This window comes from Salvia splendens, chromosome 11 (genome assembly GCF_004379255.2).
Source record: "Salvia splendens isolate huo1 chromosome 11, SspV2, whole genome shotgun sequence".
NCBI lineage: Eukaryota > Viridiplantae > Streptophyta > Magnoliopsida > Lamiales > Lamiaceae > Salvia > Salvia splendens.
Genome location: NC_056042.1, coordinates 14,771,116 through 14,776,730, shown reverse-complemented (window position 1 = coordinate 14,776,730; position 5,615 = coordinate 14,771,116). Strand labels below are relative to the sequence as shown.

Genomic DNA, 5,615 nt, shown 5'->3' with positions numbered 1-5,615 from the left:
ATCAATTTACTCTTTTTACACCCCTTCACACTCTCCATAACCGTTCCCTCCCTATGAAATCCCTTCCAAAATTAAACCTCAATCAGCTATCAATTATACACTCACATTATGCGGTATATAAATCTCCATACCCTAATCTCTCAGCCTCATACAAATTCTGCAGTCACTCTCAATTCACTTTTGAATCACATAATCTCTTTCTCAAGGCGGCGGAGGAAGCAGCAGAAGAGAGTTCATCATTCTTCCCTCCCAATTCTAATTCCACTACGAAATCGGGATCCAAATTCAGTGAGTAAACAGAAGTTACGATCCTACTGTTAAGCCAAGCCGCTTGTTACCTGTTGTTGAAGGTATACACTTTCCCCATCCAAATCCAATTCCATACTTGTGCATCTCATGAAACCAGTAACCGAAGCAAATCAATAATTTGAACAATATAAAACAAAGAACCGAACTTTAATTCGTGAAACCAAATTAAGAACTTATCTTCGAGGCCGCCGGAGTGGCGACGCAGCGGCTGCTGCGGCGCTGAGCGACGGCTGTGGGTGAGGGCGTCGAAGCTCTAATTTGCTGTTCAATTTTTGTTGTGAATTTGAGAGAAAGCCGACGGTATGGAATGGGGAGTTTTGTTCTTCATTGTTTATTTGTACTGGTTTCTTTTTAAGTATTTTTAGTTCGTAGTTTCTTTAAAAGAAAACGGGATGTGAGGGTACGTGTAAACAAATGGGAGTTTTTGAATTCTTATTAAATTGTTTTTACTTGAATTGTGTTACTAGTTCAAATAGGAGGTGGAAAGTGACCGTATTACTTTGGGAAGGGAGTATGTGTATGTGTGTTTTTAAAATAAAAAAATAAAAAATGGAAGTGTACTCTTTTTCTTGTCTTTCATTAAAGTCAGGAGCTTCACTTTTTTATTTACCTATTGGGCCTTTTTTTAAAATTAAAATTGGCTGAATGAATTTGGTGGTTGGGCTAGGAGGCCTATATTTTTTATTTCTGGTGGGTTGGATTGGAATTGATTAAATCATTGTGAGTCGAGTACTTTTTGGGAAAATTCTTAATATTGATCGAGGTAATAATTGGAGATATAGGATGGATGCATCTTAATTTATTGCTTAATTCTTTGTGCTGATCTATATGTTATTTTAATTTCCAAATGTGATATCTTGCAAGTGAATCGTGATCGCAACAGAAAGAATTTATTTGTGGAATAAGCACTCGAGGTGGGCTTTATTTTAAATAAGGACAATGTCCTAACTCTTTTTATCGATGGAAATGAAACGTGAAAATGTTTATCATGCCGTATTTTGGTTTTAACGCGCCTATCTGAAATGGCTTTGCCATTTATTATTTAAATCGATTTCGGGTCCTTGTAGGGCCGCAAACCCTACTTGGATTAGTGTACACCTATGGTAGACCATGTGCCAGTGTACGTGTTGGCCGGTCTAGTGACTTGGTTAGTGGCCACATTCCAAGTCATGTATGAGCAGATATGGTTGACGTCTATGGGAAAATGACTCCGCAGTCGTGATTTTGAATGATGAAATATTTTGGTGCCTCGGGCCTTTCTAAAGCTAAAACTTTGATAGTTACTTGAAAATGGTATGATAAATATAAATATTTTTGATAAACTATTTTCGGCATAAGTCCACTGAGTATTTTATAGTAATCAGCCCTACATGTGTTGAGGCCTATGTGCAGGTTGAGCGGCGACGAGCTGGGCGGTGTTGAGCTTAAATTGAAGTCTTGCTGGTTATTAATTGGATCTCGAGTGTCGTTGTGTCTTCATATACATGATGTCACTCTTTCTTTTGAACACTTCCGCTAAGATAATACTAATTTTCACAACTATGTCTTGAACCCTTTTACTCTTGAATTATAAATGATGATAAGTTGTTGATCTTGGATTCAAATGTTAAGCATTTAGTCTGATTTTCCCTCCGTTATTTGAATATTAATTATTTAGTCAAACTCTTTATTGAAACCCTAGAATTTTTTCCCTTTCTTAAAGTCACATTAGTCGCGACCACCGCATTTATTAACCCTAGAAAGGGCGGTCGTGACAAAAAATGTGCTCGGCTATTTAAAAAAATATATTCCTCCAGCATTCCAACAATTATGTATCATAAAATATATATGCAACGTATTTGATTTATTTTTGTGGATCAACCGAGCACTTTTATTTGTGCTTGGAATATCCCGACCACCAAAAATGTGCTCGGCTATTCGAAAAAATATATTCCTCCAACATTCCAACAATTATGTATCATAAAATAAATATGCAATGTATTTGTTTTATTTTTGTGGATCAACCGAGCACTTTTATTTGTGCTTGGAATATCCTGACCACCAAAAATGTGCTCGACTATTCGAAAAAAAATATATTCCTCCAGCATTCCAACAATTATGTATCATAAAATATATATGCAATGTATTTGTTTTATTTATGTGGATCAACTGAGCACTTTTATTTGTGCTTGGAATATCCCGACCACCAAGAATGTGCTCGGCTATTCGAAAAAGAAATATATTCCTCCAGCATTCCAACAATCATGTATCATAAAATATATATGCAATGTATTTGTTTTATTTTTATGGATCAACCAAGCACATTATACGTGCTTGGAATATCCCGACCACAAGGCCAGTGCTCGGCATTCCAAAAATAAATATATTCATGCAATCTTCCAACAATTATGTATCATAAAATATATATTCAATGTATTTGTTTTATTTTTATGGATAAACCGGGCATATATATGTGCTTGGATTATAAAAAAAAATCCATCCAACATTCCAACAATTTTTGGGTAGGCATTCGAAAAAAAATATATTCACCCAATATTCCAACAATTATGTATCATACAATATATATGCAGTGTATTTATTTTTATTTTTATGGATCTGCTGAGCACTTTATTTGTGCTAGGAATACGCCGACCACCACACCCGTGCTCGGCATTCCAAAAAAATATATATTCAAACAATTATGTATCATAAAATATATATGCAATGTGTTTGTTTTATTTTTATGGGTCAACCGACACTATATATGTGCTTGGAATATATTCATGCAATCTTCCAACAATTATGTATCATAAAATATATATGCAATGTATTTGTTTTATTTTTATGGATCAACCGAGCACTTTAATTGTGCTTGGAATATCCTGAGCACCAGGCCAGTGCTCGGCATTCCAAAAATAAATATATTCAGGCAATCTTCCAAAAATTATGTATCATCAAATATATATGCAATGTGTTTGTTCGTCGTTCATATATAGAAAGAGTTGGGATAGTTATTATCTAATCTAAAACAGAAGTAGTATTAGTTTCAGCTTTCTGTAATGTGGTTTACTGTGTGTGATTCGACTCCATCCCCACCACACAAAGTTAGTAGTCATATTTTGTTTTCAAGGAATAAGAAATATATGGAAAATGAAGTTTAGTTCCTATATTTGATTATTCTATCTACTTCAAACTTAGTTTGTGGGTTTTGAATTTTTGTTTTTTCTTAAAGTTTAGCATCTGGTGATATTCCATTATTCCCATATGATAGTACTGTTTTAGATTGAATGAAATATCAAAGGAGGCTCTTTGAGAAACAGCAATTCTGCATCTATACCCATCGAGCTAGGTTGCTAGAAACTGAACAATATTGGAGAGGATGTTCTCCCTTTAAATGTTTGATGTCTAAGCTTATTATTTACCACTTTGGTTGTACTATGCTCCATCTTATATTTATCTTATCAATTTTATTTATCTTATCCACCTAATCTAGCAAAAGCATATCACAGTTCAGAAATCTAGCAAATACAATTATTCTTTTAGTTTGAACCGTTGCCACAAAATGTAATAAATACATTTATTCATTAACTGCTGCATTTCAGGTCGGAAAGCTGTTGCATTTCCACCGCTCTTTGCCACTGTCCGTCACTCTCCTCGTTCCGCCACCACTTTTCTCTCAAGCTTTAAGGTAACCCTCTCACATGGTGATATATTTTTAGACTAGTTTGAGAAACTCTTTATTGTTTGATCACATTAAAAGTTTGAAATGTCTTGTGAAAAGTCAGAAATTATTTTCCATATACTAATTCAAACTCAGTTTATCTGTAACACCCCTATAATGCTTCTCGAGAAGCATCTATTAGACGACGCTCAAATGATCCTTCACTCTCAGGTGATCATCCACCACACGGTATGTGTGTTGTGTGAACTCCACTTGCATTTTATTCAGTCTACTGTACAATCATTGACCAATAATATTGCACAAGTGCACAACTTCAACTCCATAAACTTATTGAGACACTTAAATTTCCATTTTGGGTTGACACAATCATAGCTGTTGATTGTCTGGTTATGTTATGTCCACAGCAATGTATTCTCCACTTCAATATTATCAATTTATCATTGGTCAATTTGTGTTCATTTATGAATTTGAACTGCAATTCTCATTTCCACTTGTGTTATGCACTTTTTTGTCCTATTTTTTCGATTTTGATAGCATAATGCTTTGTCTACTATGTAGAAATAGCTCAAGGAGCATCTGTTGGACATTCCAATGATCCTTCACTCTCCGGTGATCATCCACCACTGGATAATGAGGAAGGAGAATCGACGACACATAATATAGAAGGGGATGATACAACAAGTAACTCCCTAAACGAGTCAGGTGAAGAAGAGCCTACACATGATGCACGTGGCCGCCAATTCATACATCTTAGGGGGAAATAGTAAGTGATTTGATAATTTCACTTATATCATTATTTTTGTGAGTTAACTAACCATATATTGACGTGCAGCTTGCATCCTTCCGGTGTCGTGGCAAGCATATGTACGTATAATTTCAAGCAGATAGTTGACCCGAATGGATTTAGCCAGAAAACTCTAACTGAGGAATACATTAACCTTTTAAGGTAAACTTGTGCATTATATATATTTTTTCTATCTCTATCTCTCTTTTTCTCTTTTAGTAAGATTACTTACAATCTTTAATATCTTATTTTGTAGTTTAAATTTGATTGTCATTTTGTGTTAATTTGTAGAAATCTGCTAATTGTGAGGCATATGATCAAGACGAGTGTAAGAAAGCTTTGTTAGCAAGTGTAAAATCAGATACGGGGATTTCATTAGCTATTATAAAAAGAAGACAAAGAAACCTTCTTTTTACACAGATGCCCAATGGTCGAATTACCAAAAAGGCTGGAATTTACCCGAGAGTATTGAATCTTTTGAGAGGTTCTCGGCAAACCGTAGACAAGGGCTTGAGACTGCGCTTGGCACACATTGTAATGGATGTATATCATTTGCGGAGACAGCAGCAAAAATGGTAAAAATTATAATTGTAATGTCCGTTTTTTTAATTAAGGGGTGTTTGCTTTTTGTGAATATCTTGTTTAAGATATGGTGTGGTATGTTTTATTTGTTTTACATTATTTATGGGTGTGAATTTTTAGTTTATGGTTTTTGAAAAGCAAATTAATATCCTAATTAATAAATTAAATATCTCTCTCTCTCTCTCTCTCTCCCTCTCTCTCTCGGTTCTCTCCCTCACCCCACGATCTTCTCAACCCCCCCCACTCCCACAAAACCGATATCTTTCCCTTCCCAATCAC

At 35.0% G+C, this 5,615-nt stretch overlaps 1 long non-coding RNA gene across 1 annotated transcript; it reads left to right on the top strand.

The window, feature by feature from the left end:
• Positions 1–3,639: 3,639 nt before the first annotated feature.
• On the top strand, positions 3,640–5,362 carry LOC121755204. Its single transcript, XR_006040655.1, has 4 exons — positions 3,640–3,976; positions 4,529–4,733; positions 4,803–4,916; positions 5,046–5,362. It is a non-coding gene; the product is annotated as an uncharacterized LOC121755204 (long non-coding RNA).
• Positions 5,363–5,615: the final 253 nt, after the last annotated feature.